We start from the raw sequence: 18,326 nt of genomic DNA on the forward strand, positions 1-18,326 counted from the left end.
CTCTAAGTTTAAGCGGATGCCCTCTTGTGGTCGAGGGTCCTTTGGGGAAGAGAATGTCATCTTCCACCTCGACACGTCTCGTGATGAACTTAAATGTCTCAATCATGTCCCCCCTCTCCCTGTGCTCCACTAAGACAACATAGGAGGGAATAGTGTTCTGGTGCACAGCCTCTTTTCAGCCAACTCAACATACACACCATGCCCTAGATGACTTCCTGCTGTAGGATCAGGGTTTTATCCCACAAAAACCTTTAGTGAATGTAAGAAGCTTAGCGACTGTTATCGCAAACACGTTGCGAAAGTATTGAAGCCAATAACATTTACAACAATCTTTTCACTTTTAGGGGCCCTTTCATTAGAGCGCGTTAACAGATTTAGCGCATACTAATGATTAACATTTGCTAAATGCTGCACAGCCCATTGTATTACCATGTGCTGCATGACGTTTAGTGCACGCTAAATCATTAGCGCGCCTTAGTTAAAAAACATAAGAATTGCTGCGTCAGACCTGTGGTCCATTGCGCCCAGCAGTCCGCTCACGTGGTGGCCCTTAGGTCAAAACCAGTTCCTTATTTGAGTCTAGCCTTACTTGCATATGTTCCGTTCCAGTAGGAAATTATCCAACCTTGTCTTGAATCCCTGAAGGGAGTAGAGAGTAGAGAGGGGCAGATTCTTCAAACTTTCAGAACATAAAAGAACAAGAGGGCATTCGGAAAAGCTGAAAGGGGACAGATTCAAAACGAATGCTAGGAAGTTCTTCTTTACCCAGCATGTGGTGGACACCTGGAATACGCTTCCAGAGGGCGTAATAGGGCAGAGTACGGTGCAGGGGTTCAAGAAAGGATTGGACAATTTCCTACTGGAAAAAGGGATAGAGGGGTATAGATAGAGGGCTACTGCACAGGTCCTAGACCTGTTGGGCCACCGCGTGGGCGGACTGCTGGGCACGATGGACCTCGGGTCTGACCCAGTGGAGGCATTTCTTATGTTCTTATGTTCTTATGCTTTCCCCTATAACAGCCTCTGGAAGAGCATTCCAGATTTCTACCACTCTCTGGGTAAAGAAGAACTTCCTTATGTTTGTACGGAATCTTTTCCCTTCTAACTTTAGTGAGTGCCCTATCGTTCTCTTCATCATGGAGAGGGTGAACAATCTCTCTGTCTCTACTAAGTCAATTCCCTTCAATATCTTGAATGTTTCGATCATGTCCCCTCTCAGTCTTCTCTTTTAAAGGAGAAGAGGCCTAGTTTCTCTAGTCTCTCATTGTATGGCAACTCCCACAGTCCCTTAACCATTTTTGTCGCTCTTCTCTGGACACGTTTGAGTAGTACTATGTCCTTTTTCATGTACGGCGACCAGTGTTGGACGCAGTGTTCCAGGTGGGCGCGTATCATGGCCCAGTTTAGCAGCATGATAACCTTTTCAGATCTGTTTGCGATCCCCTTCTTAATCATTCCTAGCATTCTGTTCATCCTTTTCGCCACTGCCGTGTATTGTGCGGACGGTTTCATTGACTTGTCTACAAGTACTCCCAAGTCTCTTTCCTGGGGGCTCTCTTCTAAATAGCACAGTACATTCCATGTGGTGGTATGTATCCTGACTGACAGACGAACAGCCACGATCTCTAGTAAACACATTTTTACTCTACTTCACACAAGAACACCTAAGAACTTCCAATCTAAGCAGTTGCTAATTATCTGAATTTGTTTCTGTCTGATGCAATGAGAATTACATGAAGCCTGGCATCAGACCATACAGAACGTTGCCAGCTTTGAAAGGAAGCCATGTATTTCCATTTGGAAGGCTTAACCAAGGCTGTAACCAAAGAACAAGATAGCTTCAAAAAACTATTTCTGAATTATTTGCTTTATCCTTATGGAGTCTGAACATGCGTATGTGATTGACAGAAAGTATTTGGCTTTACTGTACACAGTACTGTACAGCCTATGCTCAAACCCAAAGCTGTAATTGAAGGTTAATTGTTGTTACCAGCTGAGCCTACAGTGCATTCTATTAAATTTCCAATTAACTTGTTGTGAATAGATTTTCTACTGCCTGCTGATTGGTTCCCACCATAATTTGAAATGCTGATCTTCTTCCAGGAACAATTTAATTAGCATTTTTTAATTAAGTCTTTTAGATGTGATGTGAATTGAGCAGGAAAAAAAACCTCAATTACTGATTTGGTTGTTGGAATGGCCAAAGCAGAAATATTTCATGTACAGTACAAGCATCTTTTACATTGCAGTATCTCATTGCTTTCCTTTATGGCATATGCTTAAGAGATCTCGATTGACTGCTAGCAATGCATCAACCATACCACATTCTACACAAAATTACACTTGACCTCTCTGTGGGTTAATATTTCAGAAACATGCTTATATATGCTACTTGGAAATACCTTTAGAACCAATAGGAGGAAATATTTTTCCTCTGAATAGTTAAGCTCTGGACCTCATTGCCAGAAAATGTTGTAACAGCAGTTAGCGTAGCAGGGTTTAAAAAAGGTTTGGACAAGTTTCTGGAGGAAAAGTCCATAGTCTGCTATTGAGACAGACATGGGGGAAGCCATTGCTTTCCCTGGATCTATAACATGGAATGTTGCTACTTTCTGGGTTTCTGCCAAGTACTTGTGACCTGGATTGGCCACTGCTGGAAACAGGATACTGGGCTCCATTGGTCTGACCCAGTATGGCTATTAATGTTCATATCCATTTCTAGTGGCAATAAATACCTGTTACATAAATTGAACGAAAGCTTCCAAAGAGGGAAAAAACAACCTTCTCCCCTTTCTTGATATTTAAACACCTCATCAATCCTGACATTTATATTTATTTAATTTTCTATACCATTCTCCCCAGGGAGAATGGTTTACTTCAATTTACTCAAGTATTTTTCCCTGCCTGTCCTGGGGGGGGGGGTCACAGTCTATTGAATGTACCTGGGGCAATGGGGTGATTTAGTGACTTGCCCAGGGTCACAAGGAGCAGCGTGGGTTTGAACTTACAGCCTCAGGGTGCTCAGGCTGTAGCTTTAACCACTGCACCACTCACTCTACCTGTTTTTTTACTGCTGGGCTGTAGCTGGTATAAGGCATCCACTGGAAATGATTTGGCTAACTTCTGGCTCCACTCTGACACTAACTAGATGGTACCAGGACAGTCAGTAAAGAATTTTAGAGGCATTGTTTAGATAGATAGAGCTCAACAGAATTCTGAGACAAAGGTGCGTTAGGGCCTTAAAGCGCGGAATAGCGTGCGCTAAAATGCCGCGTGTGCTAGCCGCTACTGCCGCTTCTTGATCAGGCGGTAGTTTTTCGGGTAGCGTGCACTATAGCGCGCCAATCCGGTGCGTGCGCTAAAAACGCTAGCGCACCTATGTAAAAGGAGCCCTTAGTTGGATAGCTGAAAAGCAAGGCCAAAGTCCTGAACAGAATCTGTGGCTGGTCAGATTGAATTACTGTCCATTACTGTCATCTTTAAAAAAGTTTACTTCTAGAGACAGCAGATGATCTTTTCAGCTGAGGAATCCAAACTATATTCTCTCAGATTCATGCGAGAAAATTCCAGGATTAAGTGGGGTTATTAACCAAGGGGGACCCTTTTACTGAGCTGCATTAGGTGCTAATGCACACCTGATGCAGCAAAAAAATGGAGTAGCTCAGGACGCGCTCAGGTGGAAACTTAGAAATGTGCGCACTAGCTGTGTGCTAAATTCTCTCAACCAGGAGATGTGGCCAGCAGACTTGAGGCTTATTTGATTTTCTTTCCCCTTGCTCTGGTGTTTTATCCCCTCCTTTACAAAGCCACACTAGCATTTTTAATGCCGGTCGCAGACCCTCCTAGAGCGTCGGAGCTGTTACTGCAGTGGACGGTGCTAAAAATGCTAGGGGTTAGTGAACTATTTCTGTGGTTTCATTACCCCGTAAGATGATCCCTGATGCAGGCGTTTCACGCTGAAACACAGCCCATGTTGGGTCCAACAATAAACATCATGATTGTTTCCTTTTCTGAAGACCCTTGGCACTTTGTGCATCCAGTTTGTATGGTGCACTTTGACCCTCTTCTGCATTCTTCATATGAGGGGGGTTTGTCATGGGTAGAAAGTGGGCATTCCTGCACTAACCAGTTAACACATATATTTATTTATTTGATTTTTTGGCCCGTCGTCCTAAAGGATCTCAGGACAGGTTCAAGATCTTATTGCTGACCTACAAGTGTGTTCATTCTGCTGCCCCTCAATATCGCTCCTCGCTTCTCTCTCCTTATACATCTCCCAGAGAACTCTGTTCCTCAGATAAGGCATTCTTAGAGTTACCCTTCTCCTCCACTGCCAATTCCAGACTTCGTTCCTTTCATCTAGCTGCCCCCTATGCCTAGAATAAATTACCTGAGTTTGCCCGTCAAGCCCCTTCCCTTGTTTAAAAGCTGACTGAAACCCCATCTTTTTGATATAGCCTTCAATCCTTAAGCCTACTCCTCTGCCCTCCAACCCAGCCAGCTGATTAACCGTTTCCCTTAACTGTATCCTTGACATCCTGTTTGTCTTTGGGAAGCAGAGCTGAGATTGTGATGTCATAATGCCTCATTCCACCAATAAGAGCCAACCTCATCAGTGATGTCACAATGGCTTAATTGTCCTATACTCCCCTCTGCCCTTCAACCCAGCCAGCTGATTAACCGTTCCCTTCAACTGTATCCATGACATCCTGTTTGTCTGTCTTGCCTGCATGTGTCTGGTAGCACTATAGAAATAATTAACAGTAGGACACCAATTAGGTACTCAAGCATTTCCCTTATCTGTCATGGTGGGCTCACAGTCTATCTAATGTACCTGGGGCAGTGAAGGATTAAGTAACTTGGTGAGGGTCACAAGGAGCAGTACAGGGTTTGAACCCACACTCTCAGGGTGCTGTGGCTATAGCTCTAACCACTATACCATACTCTGACTAGTTAGTGTATGAATACCATGTGAGCCCCTATTACCTACAAAATCGGTGGCAGTATGTGTTCACACGGCAGTTTTTAAAAATGGATGCTCACCTAAATGTTGGTGTGTAAATGCCGACTTACGCTGGTATTCTATAATGATAATTATGTGCATAATTTGCTGATGTAGAATTCATACTTACCACACAGTATTCTAGCACATAACTTTAGGTGACCTTAAAGAATTTATTCCTCTTTAGGCACAATGTTATAGAACAGCACTTACCACCTCTTCTACGAAACTGCGCTAGCGGTTTTTAGCACAGAGAGCCACGCTTAATGGCCCACGTTGCTCCCGATGCTCATAGGAACTCAATGAGCGTCGGGAGCTGCACGGGCCATTCAGCGCAGCTCTCTGTGCTACAAAACCGCTAGCGCGGTTTCAGAAAAGATGGGGGTTAAACCAGCAGAAGAAAGGAAGTATTAATGCCCCTGTACAAGTCATTGGTAAGGCCCCCATTTGGAGTATCATATTCAGTTTTGAAAGCCATACCTCACTATGGACATAAAAAGACTAGAATCACCTCAGAGAAAGGTGACAAAATTGCTAAGGGGTCTGCACCAAAAAGACAAATGAGAAGAGACTTGAATAATTGAATATGTATACCCTAGAGCAGTGATTCCCAACCCTGTCCTGGAGGAACACCAGGCCAATCGGGTTTTCAGGCTAGCCCTAATGAATATGCATGAGAGAGATTTGCATATGATGGAAGTGATAGGCATGCAAATTTGCTTCATGCATATTCATTAGGGCTAGCCTGCAAACCCAATTGGCCTGGTGTTCCTCCAGGACAGGGTTGGGAACCACTGCCCTAGAGCAGTGGCTCCCAACAGACCACCAGCCCATCAGGTTCTCGGGATAGTCCTAATGAATATGCATGAAAGAGATTTGCATGTAATGAAGATGATAGGAATTCAGATCAGCCTCATGCATATTCAATAGGGCTATCCCGAAAACCCGACTTGCTAATTGGTCCTGCAGGACAGGGTTGGGGACTACTGCCCTAGAGCAAGGGGTAGGCAATTCCAGTCCTCGAGAGCCACAGGCAGGTCAGGTTTTCAGGATAGCCACATTGAATAGGTATGAGATGGATTTGCATGCACTGCCTCCTTGAGATGCAAATTTATTTCATACATATTTATTGTGAATATCCTGAAGACCCGACCTGTCTGTGGCCCTCAAGGACCGAAATTGCCTATGCCTGCCCTAGAGGAAAAGAGGGATAAGAGTGATGTGATACAGACGTTTAAATATTTGAAAGGTATAATTATACAAACAAATCCTTTCTAGAGATAGGGAAGTGGTAAAACTAGAGGACATGAATTGAGGTTGCAGGGAGGTAGACTTATCAGTAACATCAGGAAAGGGTGGGGGAACACAGAAGATCCCTTTATGGAAATAGGATGAAATCAAGACAAAGCTTAAATGACTTTCTAGTTGCTGATGGGCAGGAGTGGTGCTTAGTTTAGGGTTACCAGACGTCCAAGAAAACCCGGACATGTCCAAAGCCACGACAAGCTCCGGCCACATCTGGAGGGCCTCTGAGCATGTGCAGCTGATGTCACACACATCCGCACATACTCGAGGCCCTCCAGACGCAGCTGGATCTCTTAGATGGGGGGGATGCCATAGTCTGGGTATCAAATGTGAGTAGGAGCGTTTGTGGGCTGTTTCAGTTTTGAGGGAGCGGCCAGGAGGTATGGTTAGTTGTTTTTCACCTTGGGCCCTCAGTGGTCGCTTTAGGAAGTAGATTTGTAGTTTAGTTTTCATGTAGTGTGGAATCGTTTCATGGAAGGTTTTGAAAGCGAGGACCAGGGTCTTGAAGGTGCAGCGCTTTTGAATGGGCAGCCAGTGCATGGAAGCTAATGCGGGGGTAACTTGGTCATGGATGCCTAGGTTTTTCAGGAGGCAGATTGCAGCATTTTGCACCCTTTGGAGGCTGGAGAGAGTTTTGGTAGGCAGGCCCACTAGCAGTGTGTTGCAATAGTCTATGCAGGATAATACGAAAGGGTACAGTAGTTGGGAAAATTCAGGTTCTGAGAAGTATGCACGTATGGTTTTTAGCTGGCGGAGGTAGTAGAAGAAGGATGACACTAGTTTGGATTCGTGATCTGTCATTGATACGTTTGAGTTGAGAGTTACTCCTAGGCTGCGGACGTTATCCTTGGGTGTAAGGGTATTTGTGCCCCAGGAAAAGGATGGCCGAGGGTATACGCAATGATCTTTGTGGATCCTGAGAAGTACTGTCTTGGATTCATTTCACTGTAACTTGATCCCGGACTTGCTGAGCAGAATGAATGGACCATGAAGGTCCATGCCTGCTGTCCTTTACCGTATTTTCACGCATATAACGCGCGCGTTATACACGATTTTACAAACCGTGCATAACCATGCGCGTTATACGTGTGAGCGCGTTGTACAAATTTTTTTTTTCATTCTGATCCGGCATTCCCCCTGCAAACTGGCATCCTTCCCAACCGCTCGCATCACCCCCCCTCCCCCGCGATCCTACATCCCCCTCAGCACCGCAAAGACAACTCTTACCCGATTCGGCACCGGCACCGGCACCAGCACCAATGCGCAGGATGTGCCAGTGCCAGTGCCTGAAGATCCTCCCTCGTTGGGTTGGGCTGGGCTGGGCTGGGCTGGGCTGGGCGGTGCGAGAGAGATCCTCCTTCTTCCTGTGCTGGGCTGGACTAGGCTTTGAGCATTTGCGCAGGAAGAAGGAGGATCTCTCTCGCATCGCCCAGCCCAGCCCAGCCCAGCCCAACCCAACGAGGGAGGATCTTCGGGCACTGGCACTGGCACATGCTGTGCATTGGTGCTGGTGCCCAATCAGGTAAGAGTTGTCTTTGCGGTGCTGGGGGGGATGTAGGATCGCGGGGGAGGGGGGGTGACGCGAGCGTGGGGGGAGGATGCCGGTTCGCAGGGGGAATGCCGGAGCAGATTATCTCGGATCAGAGGGGGAGGTGGGGTGACACGAGCGGGGGGGGAGGATGCCGGTTCGGAGTAGGCGGGAGGAGGTTTTAGCATGTGCGGTATACGCGTGTGCGCGCTATATTAAAATTTTATTACATAAATTTCTGTTCCCCGTGCACTATACCCGTGTGCGTGTTTTACACGGGTGCGCGGTATATGAGTGAAAATACGGTATATGTTGATCAGGCAAAACAGACTAAGGGCTAGATTCACTAAGCAAACCGATCGTGTACCGGGTTTGCGACCCCTTTGTGACCCGATTTTACTCCGGCCCGATTCACTTACTTCTTTGCCGATCCAATTCCGATCCACGCATGCAAATGAGGGGAATGGCATGCAAAGTAGGCAAAGACCCGATTCACTAAAGAAATCTTGCAAACCGACTGGGCTGGACGATCAACACAAGAAACGACTGCTGGAAACAGTCGCAAACGTCCTATCCGACTCTCCAGCTCCATTGCCACCCTACTCTCTGCCCTGCCCCAACAATATTTATCTCTCTGCCCCGATTGTGTGCTCTGCCCTAAATCTCTCCTACCTGCCGCCCTGCTCTGTCCCAAATCTCTCCTGCCTCCCCCCCCCCCCCCGAATCGCCACTCTGCTCTGCCTCAAATCTCTCCTGCCTGCCACCCCGAATCTCTCCTGCCCTTACCCACACTGCAAGCCTGTGGTTTTAACCTGCGGGTTTAAACCACAGGCTCGCTGGGCTAGTAAAAATGAAAAAAAAAAAAAAAAGTCGCGGCTCACATGGCTCTTAGACACATCTGCACAAGCCTCAAATACTTTAAATCATAAGTGTTTGAGGCTTGTGTGGTTAAAGCAGAGCTTACAGGAATGGGACAGGGACAAAATTCATGTGGTTGGGACAGGGAAAAATTTGCCCCCATGTCATTCTCTACTATGAACCCTCTTGAATGTAACTCAGCTTGAGCTACTACTGAAAAAAGGTGTGAGCAAAATCAAAATTAATAATGTCCCTGTGGACACTACAGTCCCTCCCTATTGTATATTTTCATTCTGACATGTGTATGAGATGTTTGGTGCTGTAGTTACCACTGTTTCCTAATGGTATTTCACTGCAAGACCCAACCAAATCATTCAACAGGCATAAAGGGTTCAGCATTACCATTTTCCCCATGTGTAGACACAAGTGACAGTAGATGAAGGCAAAGCATGATTGCCCAGACAACTGACATAGTCCAAGTTTCATGCCAAGACATTAGTGGTGACAGGTGTGAAAATCTGCACCTTCTGCTGCAAGGCTGGAAGGCACAGGCGGATATGCTGCAGGGCACTTCCTGTACTTAGAGCTAACTGAGAAATCCCACGGGTGCCCTGGATGCAGTTATTGCTGCTGCCTCACTCCATCATTGGAGAGATTATTACTCCTCGTATGACAGGCTGACTGTTATGGAAGATGGAAAGGGGTTATTTAAAGGCCCTGTGAAGGATGGAGGGGAGAGAACTCTTTGTTACTCGCAGCAGGGACGCCCCAGGGCAAAAATGAAATGAACTGAAAGTCCAGAAAAAAATTACATTTGTAAAAATAATGTACAAAAGGATTCTTTGCATATTTTGTGTAAGTGACGAGCGCTGTGATGCGGCCCTGGTAAATGTGTCTTGCTATCTTTTCTTGTTCTAAGGGAGGAGGATAGCTGGTTTCTAACAGAGCGGTGATTCTAGATTTCCCGCAGAATGCCCTTTGATAGTTTTTGCAGCACTTGAAAGATGAGAAATATGATGGAACCTGAATGGCTTCTAACGTTTGGAAGCCTGATAAAATGACTCCCGAGAGGTGTTGTTGAGACAGGAGTGCATGATAGCAGCATAGATTCATGGCAGCCTTGAAAACCCACTTTTTACAGAAGCATTTGGTGATGGAGTTGAAAATAGTGAGATCCCCACCGGACTGATTCTCTGCTTGGTCTTCACGACTGATTGGTTTCTGTATGATTGAAATTATTCTCGGGTATACTGATTAGTTGTATAAAATTAATCTTTTTTCTTCCCTGTCTTTAAATGGTGTTCTTTTCTACTTCATTATTAATTTGTAAACCGATTTGTTATGCCCACAGGAAAGATGGTACTACCACTACTATTTATTATTTCTACAGCGCTGAAAGGTGTACACAGCACTGTACATTTAACATTGAATAGACGGTCCCTTCTCAGAAGAGCTTACAATCTAATTTGGACAAACAAACAGGGCATCTTAGGGTTGGGGAGTTTCTAGCAGAAGGAATGAGTGTACGGGTATAGGTTCAGTGAGTGGGAGTAAAGAATTGAAAGCTGCTTCAAAAAAGTGGGCTTTTAACTTGGATTCAAATACTGCTAGTATATTTATTATATAGTACTGTATATTATATTTATATTATATTATATAGTATGTTAATTTAATGGTATATTAAATGTAATTATCCATAAAACCATAAGTTAAGTTATTCTTTGGTACAATAGGGCAGCGACTAAATTCACAAACTGGAGATCATTGTAGAAGAGTTAGGGTTTACACGTGTCAATGATCCTATGGTTGTAGGTATTGATTTTATACGTATACATGAATACCTGGCCAATTTTAAAGGGAGAGTGTGTGTGTGTGTGTGTGTGCGTGTGCGTGTGTGTGTGTGTGTGTGTGTGTGTGTGTTAGAGAGAGAGAGAGTGTGTGTGTGTGTGTGTGTGTGAGAGAGAGAGAGAGAGAGAGGGAGAGATAGAGTGTGTGTGTGTGTGTTAGAGAGAGAGAGTGAAGGAGAGATAGAGTGTGTGTGTGAGTGAGAGAGAGAGGGAGATATAGAGTGTGTGTGTGTGTGTGTGTGTGAGAGAGAGAGAGAGAGAGAGAGAGGGAGAGATAGAGTGTGAGTGTGTGTGTGTGTGACAGAGAGAGAGAGAGAGAGTGTGTGTGTGTGTGTGTGTGTGAGAGAGAGAGAGGGAGAGATAGAGTGTGTGTGTGTGTGTGAGAGAGAGAGAGGGAGATAATAATAATAATAATAACTTTATTTTGTATACCGCCATACCCAGAGAGTTCTATGCGGTTCACAGCAATTAATTAAGATTACAAACGATGAGATCATTGGAATTAACATTTTAGGAGTGTCGTGGTCATTGAAGTTGATAGGAATATACAAGAATGTACAAGGAATATACAAGAATGTACAGGAATATACAAGAATGTACAATAGGGAGGTAATATTTTATTTTCAGGAATATACCGGTCATTAAAGTTAATATGATTGCAGGGTACGATAAGAGGGAAGGAGTGAGTTCGCGTGTATTGGTGGGAGTTGGAGAGGTGTGAGGATGTGTTAAGTGTTTTGTCTGTGGAATAAGTGAGTTGTCTGTGGAATAAGTCAAGGTAGGTGGGGGCGTCGAGTACAATTTGGGCTAGCCATGAGTTTAGTTTGGTTGCCTGGAAGGAGAAGGTTTTGTCAAGGAACCCTTTGAGACGACATAATTTTAGGGAGGGGAAGGCGAACAGATGAATTCTGCGAGAGTTCTTATTGTTGTGATTTAGCTTGAAGTGAGGGTTGAGGTTGCTTGGGGATAGGCCAAATACAATTTTGTAGCAGAGGCATGCGAACTTGAACATGACTCTGGATTCAAATGGCAGCCAGTGTAGTTTATGGTAGAAAGGGGTGATGTGTTCCCTTTTGTTTAAGCCAAATATAAGGCGGACGGCGGTGTTCTGAATCAGTTTTAGTCTCCTGGTGGTTTTCTTCATGGAGCCTAGATAAATGATGTTGCAGTAATCTAGGATGCTGAGAATTGAGGATTGTACTAACAGGCGGAATGAGTTGTCATCAAAGTATTTTTTTATGGTGCGGAGTTTCCAGAGCACTGAGAAGCTTTTCCTGACGGTAAGATCAGTGTGTTTCTCAAGGGATAGGTGTTTGTCCAACGTGACTCCCAGTATTTTTAGGGTTTGTTCTAGGAGGAAGTCCGATCCATTTACTTGAATTGAGGTTTCTTTGATTTTGTCGTTGGGGGTGGCCAGGAAGAATTTAGTTTTATCAGAGTTTAGTTTTAATTTATAGGATAACATCCAGAGTTCTATCTGCCTGAGTATGTGTGATATAGAGTTGAGCAGCTCTAGAGTGAAACTGGATAGTGGGATGACTATTGTGATGTCATCTGCATAAATGAAGAATTTGAGCTTGAAGCTTTGCAGGAGGTTTCCCAGGGAGACTAGATAGACGTTGAACAGGGTGGGGGATAGGGGTGAGCCCTGGGGAACCCCACAGGAATTGTCCCAGCTGTGGGAGAAAGAATCGTTCTTGATCACCCTGTAAGATCTATTTCTTAGGAACCCGTGGAACCAGTTGAGAACCTGGCCGGAGATGCCGATGTGTGCAAGGCAGTCTAGGAGAATAGTGTGGTCGACTAGGTCGAATGCACTGCTTAGGTCAAGTTGCAAGATTAGGGCACTGGAACCCTGGCTGAAGAGTGAGTGCAGGTGATCGAGTAGAGAGGCTATGATGGTTTCAGTGCTATGGCCAGAGCGAAAGGTCCAGTAGGTTTTGGAGGGCTCACCATAAAATATAAGCAAGTTTTAGTGACATCTTTACCTGGGACTTTTAATATGACATTCACTGCAGTAATCTTTAGAGTGCCCTCTGCTCTTCTGTGTGGGTGTATATGAGCCATGTGAATCTGTTATAGTCTGGACAGTACTAGTTTTATTATTTATAGTGACCAAAGATAAACCAGCTATTTAAGTGGCCCAATTTGTCTGCTAAACATAACTGGCAAACCCTTTAAATTTTTACATATAGCCACAATCAATATCATGCAGCAGCCATTCTTGCTTACCTTTATAAGCTTCACTGCCGGTGGCCTTTTCTCCTCCCTTTCTCTCAACTGAGCTTGGATCTTTTGTCTTACTGATGTACTTTCTGGCCACCTCTATAACCTTTGCTCTAATGGGTCTGCAAAGGTATGGCAAAAATACAGAATAGTGACTTGATCTTTTGTTTGCTGGACTGTTAAATCATTACTCTCCAAGGAATAGAATCTCCTGCTGCAGGCCTTAGGGTCAAAACACGTACGTGTTGAGTCTTTCAATTGATGAATTAAAGTATTCAGCACTATTGGTCACCTTCACTACTTCTTGTTTCTGCAAAGGTATGACCTGTCTCTGCTACCTGTTGCCAAGCTATGTCCCTATTGGTCTCTTCTCTCCCCTAGCCTTATGGGTATTTCCTGAGGACCCTTTGTCTCAGGAATCAGCCATGCTTCTGCTTTCATCTGAAACCCATGTGACTCTATCCCCTCCCAACGAAAGACCAGTCTTTTCACCTAAGCTATCCGACCACATGCATGAATAATTCAGCATTTCATCTCTGGAACTTGGAATACCTGTCTAACCATTCTGTCACCTTTGCTACAAAACTTCTGTTCTTCAAATCTTCATCTCCAGCTGTAATACTCAAAAATCTACCAACTGTGAGTACATATACTACATGTATTTAATAAAGTATATTTCAGAAAATTAAAAGGGCTTCCTGCGTGTGCATGATGTACTAAGGTTTAATTTTCTGAAAAGTATAGCGTTATGTTTGCCATATGAGTCCAGCATTTTCTAAGGTGCGGTACAAGTATTGTTCTGTCGATGAATGCTATTCCCTTCTTTCAATGAATGGGTTAAGAATCTTTCAATAAGAAAGTCACTTGCCTATATATCATAGTGGTAGAAGCACACAAGGGTTAAGTCCTAGGGGAAGTTAGGTAGCCATGTCAAGGTGACTAATACTCGTTGAGGATATTCCCTACTCTGTCCCTCATCTAATTCTGAACTGACCCTCTCTTCCAGGTAGTTTTCCTTCTCCTACTTCTGGTTGGAATTATTATGGAACAATTCTATTATATAATCTCCTCAAAAAACCTATCGACCTCTTTTTCCTCGTGTCTGGGTGCTTCTCTTGAGCCCTAACACACCTCATGAAGGGTGTAGAAGAAAGACAATGCTCAAACTCAGTGACTGAGTTTTGAGAAACATAATCCTTCCGACACCTCCCTTTAGAAAGTTCATAACAAGTTTCAAGTTTATTAGGATTTTATATGCCACCTATCAAGGTTATCTAAGCGGTTTTTACAATCAGGTACTCAAGCATTTTCCCTCTCTGTCCCGGTGGGCTCACAATCTATCTAACGTACCTGGGCTATGGAGGATTAAGTGACTTGCCCAGGGTCACAAGGAGCTTAGATGTACCCCTCCTGTTATTCTGCCAGTTCTGGTCTTGTGCTTTCCTCCCATCTGAACGTTTAGAGCAGATCAGTCCACAGATTTGGCTTCAAGACTTATCTGAGCCAAAAGCCTATCCATACCATTTCTTCTACATTCTTTAACAAAGGATTCATTCAGCATTTTCAGTTGAAAATCAGCAAGCGTAGCTTTTACTTTTTCCTGAGGTGACTTCTAACAGCATCCTGATGATATATGAGCTGTTCCTTGGCTGCTGTGCTTCTGTAATTTCTTTGAAGTGGTCTCTCTGAAGCATGCACACAATCTCTGCAACCCTGAAAAACTGCAAAGTAACTGGATTTTTTTTTTCCTTCTCTTTCCATCTTATCCAACATAGTGACTGTTTACTGGTGTCCTCTACCAGTGGTCATTAAAAAAAAAAAAACCCAAAAGATACCAGCTCAGGGGAGGAAACAATCTCTTACTTCTATTCCATTTGCAAAGAGTAAAAAGCAGTGGCGTACCAAGAGGTGGGGGTCCGCTCTATATGCAGACCATAAGGGGATGCTCCTGGGGTCGGCGTCATGGTTCGAGTAAGGTGGAGGATAATAACGGCTCTGGGGGATCCTTGATAAAGCAAATCTTTTGCGAAACATGTCGGATCATTTAATCCCAGTAGCATGAAAGCATGATGAATTTAAGTTGAGTATGAAATTCATCACAAGATTTAAATGATAACTTTATAAAACTTCTTTAAAAAAGTATATTAATGCTAAAAAAAAGTTAAAACGAATATAAAATATGATAAAAAAATGTAGGCCAATGAGGACAACGATACACCAACATTCCTACCGGATATAAATTATTATCGAAGGTGGAGGTGGTATGCCTGAGGCCTTTGTTCTGCAATAAAAAAATATTAGAACATCATTGGTGGGTGTTTGGAAGATGTGGATAACACTGGTATTAGTGTAAAGTAGTCTAAGTGTTGGGGGACGCAGTTGAGTTATATTCCAGTTTGAACCCTAACTACAAATCTATAGTGACAAATAACAAGCCATCTTTAGGGGAAGTGCATTTCTTAAAGTTGACATACTGTATTAATAAATTAAAAATAAAATTACTAAATACTTTTTTCCTACTTCTGTTGTCTGTCTTGTATTGGTCTTAAGTGTCTCTCTTCTGTTTTTCTCTGTTTTTTTTCATAGCTGTCTTCGGAGGCCCCTGTCCTTTTGACATTTCTTCTTTCTCTGTATCCAGCATTCATCTTTTCTGTGTGTCCTTATCCACCATCTCCCCTCTTTATCCCTATCCATCCTCTTGTATCTGGTATTGCACCCTCTGTGACCCTGTCCCTATGTTTTCTCCAGAGCCAGCAGCTCTTCTGTGTTACTGACCTTCTCCACATCCAGCTTCTTTCTCTTCTTCCTCATGCACTCCTCCCATCTATAGTCTAGCATCTTTCTCTCCCTCTGTTGGATCCAGCATTTGTAATTTAATCTAATCTAATTCTTAGTCTTATATACCGAATCATCTCCTAAAAATAGTAGCTCGATTTGATTTACATAATTAGATGACAAAGAAAGATCCATTAACATTCATTGGAGCTATTGCCTAAAAAGCGATGAAACATAGGGCTCCTTTTACGAAGGTGCGCTAGGGTTTTTGCGCACGCACAAAATTACCGCGTGCTATAGCCAAAAATCTACTTCGTGGTTAGCGCACTCGGGAATTTAATGCGTGCTATTGCGCGCATTAAGACCCTAGCGCACCTTTTTAAAAGAAGCGGTTTTTAAGGTTTCGCGAAAGATTTGAAGAGATAAACACGACCTAATTTGAGGAGGTAATCCATTCCATATTGCAGTTAGTAAGTAAGGAAAGGAGTGTGAAATTTTATTAATGGACTTGATCCCTCTCAGTGGTGGAAAAGAGAGCTTATTCATATGAGTTGTTCTCATACCCGAAGATCTCATGATGTTTAGAGATAAAGGCAACAGAGGAACAAATAGTCCATGTAAAATTTTAAAGACTATGCAGGCACATTTACATTGAACTCTCAATTGAAATGGAAGCCAATGTAGTTTCCTCAGCAGAGGTGACACATGATCAAATTTTTTCTCTCCAAAAATCAATCTGGCTGTAGCATTTTGAATCAATTGCAGCCGTTTCTTGTTTCCTTTGCTTAATCACACATAAATGGAATTACAGTAATCCATCTGTGCCAAGATAATGGTTTAAACTAATACTGCAAAATGATCTTGATGGAACAGATGATGAACTTTTCTCAGTGCGGAGACTAAAGAAACATTTTTTGGTAAGATTATTTACCTGGCATTGAAAAGAGAGAGAAAAATTAAAAAAAAAACCCAATACAGAAGATGATTCTATATGAAAATATCACCTTGGTCCTGTCTTTATCTTTTATTTGCCCCCCCCCCCCCCCCCAAGGTCCAGCATCCACCTCCTCTCTCTCCCTGTGCCCCCTCTCCAACCAGTTCAGTATTTCTGTGTCCCAACTGAGTCTGGATCAGGCATCTCTCCCTTCCTGTCCCCTTCCCCCCCCCCCAATTGCAAACAAATTTTAGGGCCCCCCTCTGCAACTTCTGCCCTGGCTCCCTGAATGTCTAACATTAGTCTTTTATTCCACTTGGTTCCAACATCTGTAACTTCTCTACCCTGGTCTAGGCTCTCTCTATCTTTTCACTAGCCTTCCCCCCTCCACCTCCAGCATCTGACCCCTCTCTCCCCCTCTGATACCCAACCCCACCCCCATCCACCCTGGTAAGTTCAGCATCTGTCTTCCCTGTACCTGAATCTAACATCTCTCCCTTCCTGTCCCCGTAAATGCAAACAGGCTTTAGGGCCCTCTCTTCAACTTCTGCTTTGGCCCCCTGAATGTCTGACACTAGCTGGGGTGCAGCTCCCTCTCCTCATTCTGGGTCAACATTGCTGCAGCTCCCCTCTCTTCCCCGAAGATCCTCCAAACTCCTCAGCAGGTCGTGGCAGAGAGAGAGTGCCAAAAGCTGCCTCTTTCTGGCCGACAGAGCCTTTTCTGTCCCCACCCGCCCACAGGAAATTGCATCAGAGAGGTGGGTGCGGCAGAGAAAAGGCTCCACCAGCCAGAGAGAGGCAACGTTTGGTATTTGCTCTGCCGTGACCTGCTGAGGAGTGTTGCGGATCCTCGGGGAAGAGAGGGGAGCTGCAGCAATGTTGACCCGGCATGAGGAGAGGGAGCGGGAGTGCTGCACCCCAGCAGTCCACATAGCAAGGCTAAGCAATCCTGATTGTGGACGGTCCACCATTTGAATAGCCCTGTTGCAGACCATAAAGACCTTCCCCCTCAGCAGTCCTCCCATATAAAATATCTTTTTGTGGCCTGCCAATAAGGCTTATTTTGAAAGTATGCTATTCTAAGTTCTTCTGGGTCACCGATGAGGGGGGAGGGACTGGAGAATGAAATTTTGTTTATTACAATGTGAAGGGAAGTCTGAATAATGTGTAACCTTAGGTTTCCTTTGCTAAGTCATATTTACTGGCAATTTACATGGTTCTACAGGAAATTTGTGTGTTCTGTTTGAGGATGAAAATCAATAAAAATATAAAGTGCAAACAAGAAAATCCCATTTTGCTCAGATCTGATATGGCCTGAAATTTTATTAAATCTTTTTTGTTGAACTGAATTGATTCCACATTATAAGAAGCCTGCCTCGTATTTAAGCATCTTTAACATAATTGTCTCCATAAAGAACACGGATGCTGACTATTGCAATGTTCTTTCTGTTACTTTCTCATTAAGGATGAAATATCTGCTCTTATAATTCACAGTACATACACTGAGTTGTGCTGTACGCATGTGATCTGTACACCCCATCACTACCTTAGTACTCTAAGTATCCATCCAAGATAACTACCCAACTTTTGGATGTAAATTATTTCTATCAGTCTCTCGCTACATCTTTATTGCGCTGTTATATAATTACCAACAGCTATTGCTCTGTAGGTATTAACGGTGCTGTATTTTGCTGACTGCAATTTGCATCAATATTGATGCCTGCTCAGCTTCATATTACCATCTTGCTCATAGCATAACTGATCGAGATAATTAGTATGAAATCCCAAGTGATGGTGCCCACTATATTGCTAGCAGTTTGGCTTTAATAGCGGGTTTTTAAAAAAAACCAA

General features: G+C 43.8%; 1 protein-coding gene across 2 annotated transcripts in view; it reads left to right on the forward strand.

Annotated features, from left to right (window-relative positions):
• Window positions 1–18,326, forward strand: part of GALNT9 (polypeptide N-acetylgalactosaminyltransferase 9) — a 331,969-nt gene that overhangs the window by 272,951 nt on the left and 40,692 nt on the right. The window contains exon 1 of one of the 2 annotated variants that reach the window (XM_033953957.1): window positions 17,239–17,544. The exons of the other annotated variant lie outside the window; for it this stretch is intronic. The gene's annotated coding sequence lies outside the window, so the exon portion shown is untranslated. Of the gene's footprint in view, window positions 1–17,238; window positions 17,545–18,326 lie in introns of those variants that run through there. 2 annotated transcript variants of the gene reach the window in all.

Source organism: Geotrypetes seraphini, chromosome 8, assembly GCF_902459505.1.
Source record: "Geotrypetes seraphini chromosome 8, aGeoSer1.1, whole genome shotgun sequence".
Lineage (NCBI taxonomy): Eukaryota > Metazoa > Chordata > Amphibia > Gymnophiona > Dermophiidae > Geotrypetes > Geotrypetes seraphini.